This window comes from Ixodes scapularis, unplaced genomic scaffold (genome assembly GCF_016920785.2).
Source record: "Ixodes scapularis isolate PalLabHiFi unplaced genomic scaffold, ASM1692078v2 PGA_scaffold11__112_contigs__length_91849675, whole genome shotgun sequence".
Taxonomy (NCBI): domain Eukaryota; kingdom Metazoa; phylum Arthropoda; class Arachnida; order Ixodida; family Ixodidae; genus Ixodes; species Ixodes scapularis.
The window spans coordinates 65,418,121-65,430,021 of record NW_024609837.1 but is presented as its reverse complement, the minus strand read 5'-3'; positions in this window follow the sequence as shown (position 1 = coordinate 65,430,021).

Sequence of the window (11,901 nt, the reverse complement as noted above, 5' to 3'; positions counted from 1 at the left end):
AAGAGCGTCGAGGTAGCAGAAAAGCGGGCGGCGGTTCGGCGGCACTACGGAGCGCTAGCGAAACTGGGACTGACCCGACAAGGTCGCGGGCAGCTGCTTATCTACCGTGCGTCACTATCTCGAAAGTTCGGCAAGGAAGGTTCGAGCGTCGCGCGCTCGGGACGAGGATGAACTGGCACTTTCGAGAATAACAAAGCAGAAGGAAAGTTACGTCTGCTGCGAGAATGACCGGGAATCTTCTAGAAGACCGTGACCAAGCGTTGCCTTCTCGGCTCTGCGGGCGGCATTATCCCCCCTTTAAAAGTGCATCGCCCCGATGCAAAACTAAAGGAAAACGGAAATGGCTAAAACAATTACGGCGAAACAAAACAAACATGCAGTTTCAAAATCCTAACGCGCGTAGAACGGCTTGAGTCGAACTACGTGGACGACTTCGGGTCGTGGCTGGCGGCGTCTTGATGGGCGAGTTCCGTCGGGGAGCACCTCGTAGTTCAAGTCCCCAAGGCGGCGGATGACCTTGTAGGGTCCGAAGTAGCGTTTTAACAGTTTCTCGCTGAGGCCGCGGCGGCGAATGGGCGTCCACACCCATACCCTGTCTCCGGGCTGGAACTCCACGTCGCGGCGGCGAAGGTTGTACCGGCCAGCGTCCACACGTTGCTGGTCCTTTATTCGAAGACGGGCTAGTTGGCGTACTTCTTCTGCTCGTTGGGTGACCAACTAAGCATCGTCGGTGCCATCATTTGTCGGTGCCGTAGTTCGTCGGTGCCGTAGTTCGTCGGTGCCGTAGTTCGTCGGTGCCGTAGTTCGTCGGTGCCGTAGTTCGTCGGTGCCGTAGTTCGTCGGTGCCGTAGTTCGTCGGTGCCGTAGTTCGTCGGTGCCGTAGTTCGTCGGTGCCGTAGTTCGTCGGTGCCGTAGTTCGTCGGTGCCGTAGTTCGTCGGTGCCGTAGTTCGTCGGTGCCGTAGTTCGTCGGTGCCGTAGTTCGTCGGTGCCGTAGTTCGTCGGTGCCGTAGTTCGTCGGTGCCGTAGTTCGTCGGTGCCGTAGTTCGTCGGTGCCGTTGACTTCCAGGGATAGATGGGGGGTCGGGTCCAGGGTTTCTAACGGATCGTCGGGTCCCGAAATCGGGACCCGACGATCCGTTAGAAACCGCCACAGCTCGACGTTAACCCCAAGCTCGACGTTAACCCCAAGCTCAGCGCCACGGAACGACGACAGCTCGGAGACCTCCTCGCCGAGTTCGGCGACTGCTTTGCGACGACGTCGAGGGTGCGCCAGACAACAGTTGCGAAACACCGCATCATTACCAACGAGGACGCGCTCCCTGTGCATCGGCCGCCGTACCGGGTCTCCCCAAAGGAACGAGAGGCCATTCATGAACAAGTACAGGAGATGCTCAACGACGACATCATTCAGCCTTCGAGCAGCCCGTGGGCCTCTCCAGTTGTGCTGGTAAAGAAGAAAGACGGAACGCTTCGATTCTGCGTTGACTACCGGCGGCTCAACGCGGTCACGAAGAAAGATGTGTATCCGCTCCCCCGCATCGACGACACGCTGGACCGGCTGCGCCACTCCCGATACTTTTCGTCGATGGACCTTAAGAGTGGCTACTGGCAGATCGAAGTCGACGAACGGGACCGAGAGAAGACTGCCTTCGTCACTCCCGACGGACTGTTTGAGTTCAAGGTGATGCCCTTCGGACTGTGCACGGCGCCGGCAACGTTCCAACGTGTCATGGACACCGTCCTGGCAGGCCTCAAGTGGCAGAGCTGTCTCGTTTACCTCGATGACGTCGTGGTATTCTCGGCCAACTTCGACGAGCATTTGCGACGCCTTCGGGCCGTTTTAGAGGCAATCAGGACCGCAGGACTCACCCTCAAGCCGACGAAGTGCCGGTTTGCCTACGGCGAACTGAAGTTCCTGGGCCACGTGGTGAGCAACGAAGGTGTAAGTCCTGACCCTGAGAAGACTCGCGCCGTAGCGGCCTTTCCACCGCCCACCGACAAAACTGCCGTCCGAAGATTCCTTGGGCTTTGCGCATACTACCGGCGATTCGTTCAGGATTTCGCCAAGCTTTCTGCGCCGCTAACGCACCTTACGAAGGACACCGTGAACTTCGACTGGGGTGAAGAACAACAACAGGCATTCGACGAACTAAAGCGACGGCTCCAGTCACCACCGATTCTCGGCCACTTCGACCAATCAGCCGAAACGGAGGTCCACACGGACGCCAGTAATACAGGACTCGGAGCGGTACTGGTCCAACGACAAGAAGGTGCGGAGCGCGTGATCGCATACGCTAGCCGGACGCTGTCGAACGCGGAACGCAATTACTCGACGACCGAGAAGGCCAACGGCATCGAAGAGGACCTTCAGGCCCTCCCAGCCACTACACAGGACTCTCAAGCCGCGGGGAAGATTCGACCCGCAAAAAGAAACATGGCGCTCGCAAGCCCATATTCAAGAACGGAGGAGGAAGCTTCCGCTTCAAAGAAGGTAGGACTTGTTATTTCCGACGAGGACTGGGCAGAGTTCCAGGCATTCAGAGAAAAAAAGTAACGGAAGAGCGTCGAGGTAGCAGAAAAGCGGGCGGCGGTTCGGCGGCACTACGGAGCGCTAGCGAAACTGGGACTGACCCGACAAGGTCGCGGGCAGCTGCTTATCTACCGTGCGTCACTATCTCGAAAGTTCGGCAAGGAAGGTTCGAGCGTCGCGCGCTCGGGACGAGGATGAACTGGCACTTTCGAGAATAACAAAGCAGAAGGAAAGTTACGTCTGCTGCGAGAATGACCGGGAATCTTCTAGAAGACCGTGACCAAGCGTTGCCTTCTCGGCTCTGCGGGCGGCAATATAACAAAGCCAGTTCAAATACACGTCAAGATCCCGTATTTCCCCTACGTAGTGTTTGTGACAAGCAAGGTTCCGAGGTTGGAAGTAGTTCATTGTTATGAGCGCTAAAGATGCAAGTTTTCACACAATAAAGTAATCGGAAAAGTAACGTTTACTTCTTAAAGTAATGTCCAATTGCTTTTGCTGTCAAGTAATCAAGTAATCTAATCGAATACTTTTTAGCCAAGAGTAATAGTAATTGTAATCGATTACTTTTTTTAGTAACGTGTACAAGACTGGTGGCAGCTAATCATGTCGTTTCACACCTGAGACTGTGGAGCAGGCGTTCCCTTCTGTGTCTGTTCCTTCAACTAAAATTTTTTTCCGTTTCTGCACCACAGTGTTGGGTATAGAACGATATGACTAAAAAAGTGGTGTTGCATTTTAATGTAGCGGTAGTGTTTTCGGCCCAGAAAAGCTGTTTTTTCTTTGCCGAAAAATTAACAGCGACAACAAAAAATGACAGACGTTTACGAATCATTGTGATGCGAAAGCAGAGCGCAGCTCTTGATGTATTTTTGCTTTGCGATATACCGTGCTAAATAATTATACATATATAGATCACTGTTCTCAGATACCTGCTGTGCACCCTCCTCCTCCTCTGTGTCATGTTCCTCCTTCGTACCCATCTCCGTATCCTCCCCTCCTCCTCATCCTCTCTACCCTCCTCTCCTCCTCCACCAAACCATCCTCTCCTCACATCTTCCCCGCTAAATTTAGCTGGAAACTTAACGCCACGTAACCTCAAGACCAATTCAATTTCCCCTGTTAAACTTAGCGGGGAAAATGACGTCGCATGACTTCATGTCACGTCACCTATGAAGAAATTCAGTTTTTCCGCTAAATTTAGCGGGAAAATTGGCGTCACGTAACCTAAACACCAATTGCATTCCCCGCTAAATTTAGCGGGAAAACTGAATTGGTGTGTAGGTCTGTAACGTCTCACAATGCAACACTGCGCATTCAGTTTCGTCACTAAATTCAGTGGTAAAACTGTCGTAACGTTACCACAACACCAATTCGGTTTCCCCGCTGAATTTAGCGAGGAAACTGTGACGTCCCATAGTGCAACGCGCGCGGTTATGCCAACGGCGACGCTGACGCCACTGAACGCGGAAACGGGCGCCTAAAAGCTGCGCTCTAAAGGCTTGTTCACACACTTGTAACCGAGTAGGACGAGAGAGAGACAAGACCGGTTTTTTAAGCCGCTGACGATGTCTTAGGACCAGCACCGCAGCATCGCATCCGGTCCCAAGACGTCGCAGAGGTATAGTAAACATTCGTAGAACGAGACTACTCACGTTGTCAAATTTTTATGAAACAATAGTGCCGCCAGTACGCCAACCATCTTGGTCTTCGCACATATATAGAAGTACGCGGGGAGCTCCAAATTGCGGAGATAAATCGAGGTGCGATCTTCATTAACCGTGAACAAGTTCACACCAAAAAATTAAAAAAGCAACACCACGATGAAGCGACGAAATTAGATCGCCTCTTTTATGTACTTCGTCGTGAATTGCTCTTGTTTAGGCGGCTCGGAGCGATTCATCATCTCGGGGTGCAAAGCGCGGCAGATTAAGTTTTGAACGATCTTGGCGTATGGCGGTGGGTGGACCGGCCAAGACAGAGTTTTCTAGGGCGCGGTATATGAATCCCGGGGCAGTGGCGTGACCGCGATTCGCGATGCGTCTCACTTAACCCCTTTAGTTTTTTTTCGATGCGAGAACAGATTTGGAGGGGAACAGAGTTACCAAGGCCTGTGTTGGCAGGCAGCAGCGCTAACGGAACACCGAAGATCGTGTCTTCATGGCTGGCGCGAGATTAACGTGCTGTGAATTGAGAAAAAAAAAAAAAAGAAAACGAGATCTAGCATTATATTGTTATGTTTTTAAATTGTAAAGGGTCTCTCCCTCTCAGAACTGGATACTAAATTGGTGCCTGGAGCGTTTCACACCGTCGATACTCAAGGGTGTAGCCGAGGCAGCAACAAATGACACCACTCATACCGCCGAGCTGGTGGGACGTAACCGGCACACGATTTCAAGGTGGTACCACATTTTAAAATGATACCACGTCTAAACGTTAGGCTCTTTTATGTTCTAAGCGTTAGCTACTCATTCAGTATGTCTCCAGTTGCAGGGGACGGAGTCCAGTCATTGGTTCATGTTTGCGTCAGATGGTAATCATCGTCATCAGCAGCAGCGTCGGTTTATTTCGTGTTCTCATGAACAAAGAAATTGTCTTGATTATTAATTTATGATGCACAGATAAATGATTACTCATTCCGAGATGTTCATGCCTGCTGAATAATGTCGTATTACAGTATTCTATGTGATTTATGAAACTTGCTGAGATGGTGTAATTAATATAGGTAGTGACGATGAAAGCTCAGAAACAAATAAATTTTTTACTTCAAAATAACTGACACAAAACTTGCAGCGAATATTATGTTCAAAATACACAATAAATAGTTAAATATGAGTCAAGGAAGACCTCAACACTTGATTACAACACTTGATTACAACTCCATCAAAGTTGAAGTATAGTAACATTCTGAAACCAGCGCACCAGTATCCAGTCAAGTTACAGAAAGATACGTACCGGGTTTGATTAATTTTTGTTTTCGATTCTAACAATTTGGAAGTCGAAAGGTCCCCGTTGGTCGCCACGCTCCGTGCGTTGGAACTGGATGGAAAACTTCCAGACGGCGCACAACCCCACGGTTTCCGGAAACCCGACCACAGGGGGCGATAGGAGACTGGGAGCGCAACGCAATCGAACCCTTCCCCAAACACGAGCCACACTACAACGACTCCGCAAACATGTGTTTATTTACTAGCAATTAGGGTAATTGTTCCGGACAACATTTTTCCGCCGGAGAATCCAGCCACGAGGGGACGCATCATATCTGTTTACAAAGGGGTGGGGGGCAGCAGTGGGAACACCGCGCCGCGTGGTGACGGCAAAAGGAACAACAGTCGTTAGCAGACGACTGCCAAGCCCTCAATCGCTATCGCCGCCCGCGAGGCACGGGCCGAGTGTATTTGCTTTAATCACGGTCGCTGCGATTTTGAGCCGCGCTCATTGTCATGATGAGGATTCCCCTTTTTCGCCTGCCGCGTTCATTAGGAAGCGCGTTTTGTCCGCCATTAGTGAAAACGAGCGCTCAGACACTGGCAACAATGAGGTCTGCGTTGAGAGTGGGTGAGGGAGGAAGGAAGGCGGGAGCGAAAGAGACAGCGCGAATCAACAACAACAAATACGGTGGCGGTCGCGTTTGGTGGTTCATCTACGAGTTGGAGAACCGGAAGGCGGATCTCAATACCGTGAAAGTCGTTGCGCCCCCGGTCAACTGCGCAGCGCTGTTTTGCGTCTGGATTGTGAGGTATCTGCGGTGGGGTACCAGTGGATCTTAACCACTTTAAATGAATCGTGAAAATCAGCTTGGAGCGCTTCGATCCTTTACTTTAATGTGAAAGTGGCAAGAGAGGGTATATTTGTTGTTGCAACTTCACAGTGGAGAATTCGAATTGAGCGCTGGAAACCCATACCCGCTGGATGTTCCGATTTTCTTTTTTTCCGCTTTGTTAAAACACGGTCATACATAACTACAACCTGAGAACGACTGGACATAACCGTTCATGGCGACGTTTGTTCCCTCCTCTTTCGTTGTTGGTTATTCTATTGGTCGAAGACGTGATTTCACCTGCTACCCGATGATAATGGGAGAGGGCTGATTAAGTTATGTTTTGGTCTGAAGCGGTTCCAATAAAGAAAAAAAAATACTAGCAAACATACGTCTCAACTGAAGCGCGCGCTCACTTTTCCTACATGTTTTGTTTTTTTTGTAGGAAATTTTTTCAGCTTTATTCTCGCATTTTCTGAAAAAAAAAAAGAGTAATTTAGAACTGCAAAATAAGCATTTAATGAAGCGAACTTTTACCGACACGTTTAATGTGAAAAGTACCACGCATCGCGCTTCGGCGAGGGAAGGGTGACGGAGCCGTAGCAGCGCGCTACCACTGTTTTCATCCACACGGCCCGTCTAGGAATGTTCTGAATCAGAACACACGACGGCAGCCGGGCATAGTCTGGAAGTTTCCAGAAGAGCAAAATTGGATAGAATGAAGAACCGGGCCGAGTGGGATTCGAACTCCGTTCCTCAGGGTATACCACCCGCGTGCGTTATGAACTCCTCCACGCTCGCTGAAATATTTAGAGTAAGGCAGTCTCAATAATCATTGTCTCTAATTTTTGAAGCAAGAGCGCATGTCGACATGACGCTTATTCAAAGTTTACATACGCTGGTTTTTTCCCCATTGGAAACAAGTGTTTCGCTCGGCGCGGTCAGTGAGGGGGCAGTATTCCCATACGTGCTCCTGCCTTCTTCGTCAACCGCCTTCGGATAACATGTCTGGACAAGTACCAGCGTCGGCGTACTGCCAGTCATCGTCGATTACGACCAATCTTATTGGAGCAACAGCAACCACGTGTTAAGAGCCGGGAGTATACCGACGTGGGACCCTATGGCTTTGTTGGGTTTCGACCCGTCACGCTTGGCGACATCAAGCTCATATAACTTTCATTCGTGCAAAATAGTCATAATATTCTATTAATGTTCGAAAGCTGCCCTGTGCGTTTTCGGCTAATCCCACGACAAGCGTTGCTGCGAGTTGTAAACCAGAAAACGTAGAACTGTCCGCAGACGCTTTCGCCTTTCTTGAGCAGGCTGCTCTACTTGTTTATTTTGATGTTGCTTTCCGGAGACGTGGAACTTAACTCTAGTCCTCTCAGTGACACAAAAATTGAATTGCTACGAGTCTCGGAAATGGTCAAGTAGCCATGCATAACGAGGAAGCTAGACTGTATTGACAACAGGTTCGCCAATCATAAGTTATGACGGCTAAAATAAACAACAAACTTGGTGCCGCAGAGGGGCGAATTGAGGCTGTCAGTGCATGAGTATCGGAATAAGCAAAGTCAATTAAATGCCGGGTACGACAACTCACAAACTTGCGAAATAAGAGCGTCGATATTGAAAATAGAAGTCGCAGGCACGATCTTGTCTTCTAAAGTGCGAATGACAACAACCAAGCGGAAACGTGGACAGAGTACGGAAGCCTGATTAAACATATTTATAAAACCATCCTTGGAATTGAACTGAGCACTGCACAAAGAGCGCACCGTGTAGGTTGCTGAAACGCAAATTTTATATGAGCTAGTTTTTCCAATTTCGCATCGTGCAGGAAAAAGCAACATATGTTGTTCAGTGACAAAAGGTTCGAGCACTACCTGTAGTGTAGAGCAGTATTACTCATATGAAACCCGAGAAATCCGTAAGGGATTGTGGGATTATGCAAAAGTAGAAAGCAGAGACAAACAATAATATGAAGCTCAATTTTAACAAACAATTCATTAAAGCCGGAGCATTTACATTGGATAAAGAAAAAAAAAAAGAGAAAACGTTCTTGTTTAAAAATATTGTCGCCGAGCATAGAAGAAAAAATCTCCTCGCCTTTTGTAATACACTGCGGAAGTATAGTAAATAAAGTTAATATGTATTTTCAGGTCTAATCGATTCTGTAAAGTTTGATATTCTGTTTAAAACAGAATCGTGGCTGAACCCCTCTATTTGCGATAGCGAACTTATCTCCGAAAGATTTTGTTGCTTATCTGGGAATTAGAACCAGCCTCGGTAGGGTGGTATATTTGCTCATTTATGATTCACTGATATTATCTTCGCTCGATATTGTACCCGACGTTGTTCAGTCCACCTGGTGCACACACACTTTATCTAATAATCCTTTACATGCTGTCGTGGCGTTTCAGCGCCCGCCGATTTTGTAATTGAGCCCATTACAATCGCTGCGCTATATAATTTTCGAGGCATCTGGCCAGACCATGCTGCCTGAGGGAGATTCCAACCTGCCATACTTAAACTCGCAGGATGGTACTTGTGGAAGCTAGGTTGGTAGCTCCCTCAACCTTGAAATGAAAAGCATTTCAGATACTTTCGGACCTTTACAGTATGTGAAAGTGTCAACTCGAAATAAAAGTATTTTATACCCCGTGTTTTGTAGCTCGCCTAACCTTGTCAGTTCAATCTATATTATTCCAGGCATTAGGGATCACCACGCTGTCATTGCGGGTATAAAAATTGAAGCTAACCGATCGAAGTCATGCGCATTAAGGAGAGTGTTTTTTTAGAAAGTTGACTTTGTAGTATGACGAAAAAGCTTTTTGATAATTTTCTCGTTTTCAAGTGTCTCTCAGAGGATTAAAATATCCACTGAATACGGACTGTCTTTAATATAAATACTTTACTTTATAATTTATTCAGGTACCCACTTCGCCATCAGGCAATACAGTTGAGGGGAAAACAAACCATATACAGACGCACAAAAAAACTCGCACATTCAGCGCGTGAAAAAAGGCGTCATTGGAAGCTATTGAGACAGCGCCGGATGGAAGGGAGTTCCAATCGCGCGCGGTCTCCACAAAAAAAAAGGAGGGTCACAGTACGTCACCCTTAAAAGGAATTTCTCTAATTTTGAAAGCATGGTCGTTCCTACTGGATATGTAAAAGGGCGGTTGCATATATTTATCCTTTTTTTTAATGGTTTTACCATAATAAATATCGTGAAAAAATTTGAGACGGAGGTGCTATCTGCGATCTTTCAATAATTGCCACTTAAGTTTATGTTTCCACTCAGTCATACTTAGTCGCCAATCGTAATTACTTAAAACAAACCTCATAGCCAGATTTTGTATCTTTCCAAGTTTTTGTATAGAAAAGGCGGTAGGGTCCCAGACAACGGAAGCATATTCCAGAATAGAACGAACATGTGAAAAGTAAATTGTTTCTCTGAGGGACTGAGGTACAGTTTTGAAATTTCGTCGCATGAAACCTAGCATCCGTGAGGCCTTCGAGGAAATAAAGTAAACGTGCGCATTGCAACGCAGATCGGATGTAAAGTATACACCGAGATATTTAAATTCATTTCGGGTTTCTAGAACTTCTTCATTCTGCGAATAACGAAATGCTGGCGGTAAACCTTTCTTGTAAAAGTGACATGTACAGTTTTTCTCACGTTCAAAAATAGTTGCCATGGCTGACACCATGATTCAATGCTGTCCAGGTCCTTTTGCAAGATTACACTATCCTGCGCATTATTAATCTCTCTATAGACAACGCAATCATCCGCAAGCATTCGAATAGAAGAACCAACATCAACAGCCATATCATTTATGTAAATAAGAAATAATGTGTTTGTTTGTTTGCACTTACGGGTGTTTTGTTTGAACTTACGGGTAAGTGCGTACCGAGTATAAATTGCACTAGGCTTAAAAAGAAAAAAAAAGAATGAGTTTAAATATTCTTAGAATCTACGAAAGCAAGACAAGCTTTTGCTAGATTCAAGGGCGCCTAAAGTAGTAATCACTTAGAGAGACTATCTGAGGTAACTCGCGAACACAAACTAAATATTAGAAGTGCAAAGGCAAATCAGATTTCTGAACGACGAAATGAAAACGAATCCCGAACTTGTTTGACAGGGCTTCAGGGCATGTGTTTCAGATCATGTAGGAATAAATATAATGACTCATAATCACCAAGTACTTTTGGATGAAACAGAAAAGGCAAAATACTTAAAAAACTACTTTCCGTCTTTTTTTTCAAAGTACCACTGCAGCCATCTATGATTCGTCAGCAGGACTGTTCGTTTAATTCAGGACGTCAAACTAAGCGTGAGCGGCATCGAGGTGCTAATTAAGAACACCGATGTAGCGAAGGCAATTGGGCCGAATGGAATATATCCTCGTGTATTAAAGCGCTGGGCTCATTCAGTTTACGCTATATCTTTATTTATTCTATTCTGATCATTCTCCGCGGGTTTCTTATCAAACGGCTTGAGGATTGCTCACGTAGCTCCTATTCATAAAGACGCTTCGAACAAAGATGTCGCAAGCAACAGGCTGACTTTAATAATTTATGAACCAGCCATCTCATGCAATATAATTAAAATATTTTATATACAAAAATAATGAGGCATATGATAGAAAATAATTAATTAATTCAGAGAAAACTTAGCCTTAGTAAAGGCTATCGTGCACGACACAAGTGATTGAAGTCTATCATGACTTGACATCTGATGTTGATGAGCAAGAGGAAACTGGCTGTTTATCCACAGATTTTCGCAAGGTATTCGATATTGTTTAGAACTTGCTTTTTCTTTATAAACTTAAAATGTTAAACATAGATTCGACGATTCTAAGATGAATTGAAGATTATCTGTTTAAGCGTTGCCAACATGTATTGAACGGTGGAGATTCGGCATATGTTCTATGTGGCATCAGGCGTTCCACAGGGTTCTGCACTCTCCTTTTTAATGTATAATAAAGAATAAGGATTTCTTTGTAAGTGAGTAGCGGTATTATCGTTTTTAATTTTTTTTGTCTACAAAGCAATCATTGATAAAACCACGAACATAAAAAAATTCCAAGGAAATGTTATTGATATTTATGTTACTTATATTCCCTTTGACATTTTCTTTTGTGTTCGGGTGTTTGTCGATAATTGCTTAGTAAAAAGAGAACAAATGTGAATGATTATGATGCTACTTAGTTAGAGATAGACCTAGCGGGCATTCATACCTGGTGTTTTTGAATTCAATTCAATTTTTATTCACCGAAATACGTATACAAAGTATTGGAGAAAAAGCATATAAACCCATAGCCGCTAGGGTAGTTCGGGCTATTAACAAAATATCGTACAAACACAGAGCGACAGGCATATGTCATTAGAAAGCAACAAACAAATGAAAGCCGTTTACAATTCCTGTAACGCCGGTTAGAGCGCAGCTCTTGAGGAGGAAGATGGAAGCGTACTGAGGGATAGGTGACTCCTTGAGGTCACGTGACCTCAAGGGGGTCACGTGACTTCAGGGGGTCACGTGACCTCCGGGGGTCACGTGACCTCATGGGCTCACGTGACCTTTGGGGGTCACGTGACCTCGGG